The 1,580-nt window shown below is 41.0% G+C and overlaps 1 protein-coding gene across 1 annotated transcript in view; it reads left to right on the top strand.

Moving 5' to 3' along the window:
• The window catches only part of LOC101852404 (LIM domain kinase 1-like), an 8,681-nt gene that overhangs the window by 5,882 nt on the left and 1,219 nt on the right, over positions 1 to 1,580 (top strand). The gene's annotated exons all lie outside the window — the stretch shown is intronic.

The following is a 1,580-nucleotide window of genomic DNA, read 5'->3' as shown; positions in this document are numbered from 1 at the left end:
AGAAACAGAGATATTGGTCCTTATAAGAGTTCCCCTAAAAGCAAACAGATCATTTGTAAGCAGAACACAGTGAGTGAGGTTTCGGGGATCTATCCCCTGCTATAGACCCGGGCCCGTAGCCTGCAGTCAATGGATCGGTGGACCGTAGGACCACGGAGTAGCTACCGATCGTACTTTGATCTTATATCAAAAGGCGGATTATCGTTAGCCTTTTTTTTAAAGTTTTGGTAGAGGTTTTACGGTCATATGAACGCCAGAAGATTAGAAGTGTTTCAAGAGAGTAACAAACATAAAAAAGAAGAAGGGGAGATAAGGACGATATATATTTGATAGGGAAAGAAGAAGCAAACCACACCAGAGCGCTCGCCAACCACCCACTTTTAACAATAGTTAGCTACTCCATGTGTTGGATTGGAATCCACAGGGTAAAAGATCAAGGGGCAGACCGCATGGAACCTGGAGAAGAATCACAGAAATAAATGTACAGAAAAGTGGGAAGACATGGAATAACTTCAAGGGGCTATCCCAGAATATAAAAAAGGTGGAAGGTGTTTGTCCGTGGCCTATACCCTAGTGCAGGGTGAGAAAGGCTACGATGATGATGATGACTCTGTGTGCTGGAAGACCTGCAGCTAAACAGGCATCGATTTTTTAAAAGGTAAATTACAGATGAAAATGTATTCACAAGCATCATTAACGCAATACAGATCATTTTGGGTTTTTTTCGTGGAGGGGGGGAGGGTATGGAAGGCCTTTTTACACCCCATTGACACAATATAAATCATTTGGGACGCGGGCCTCGACCCTCCCTTTCAGATCCAAATGGGCTAGGGCCAGATTTTAAAATGTTGAAATTGGACAGGTTTAACGCCCCTGTCAACACTAGTAGGTTATTTAAGAGGCAGGACCTCCAAGTTTAACGCCCATCTCTGAAAGGACTGAGACACTTGAGAGATTCGTGTAAAGTTCTTTTCCCAAGGACAAAACGTAGGACCGAGCTGAAACTCGAACCTTAGGTCCGAAAACAACAGAAAAAAAAAGACCATGAAGTTTACTCTATAACAATTATCTCCACACGGAAATCGACCTCGGTTATTGCTTGAGGCGGTGAAGCATCTTGCCGTTACTATAGGGACAAACAAAATGTTTAAATCATAATAGGGGTATACAAAACTAGTTCCAAAATATGTGTATGGTATTGTAACAAACAAAATTTTCGTCAGACCGGTAAATTTAGAAGCTTTTTGCAAAACCAAGTGTTCGCTTTCATTTCAGTTTGACAAACAAAACAAACTTTCAAAATATGCTTTGCAAATTTGAGACATTTGACTTGCTGCCATTCATTCACCCACGAAACAATGCATGTTCCTATATCTTTAGAAATCACTTTAAAACTAGAAGGCTTCAAGAGTCTATAAAAACAAAAACAAAACCATCAATAAACAAAAGCAAGCCTAGACCCCGGCTCTCACCTCCCGACCCTCTAAGGCATTGTCAATAGAACGCAAAATGCCGTAACCACAGACTGAAAACTTGCATCAGATGTGCCGTCCAAACTTCATTAATAATTTCTCATGTAT

The sequence above is a fragment of the Aplysia californica genome, unplaced genomic scaffold (genome assembly GCF_000002075.1).
Source record: "Aplysia californica isolate F4 #8 unplaced genomic scaffold, AplCal3.0 scaffold00164, whole genome shotgun sequence".
Taxonomy (NCBI): domain Eukaryota; kingdom Metazoa; phylum Mollusca; class Gastropoda; order Aplysiida; family Aplysiidae; genus Aplysia; species Aplysia californica.
This window is presented reverse-complemented; position numbering and strand designations above follow the sequence as displayed.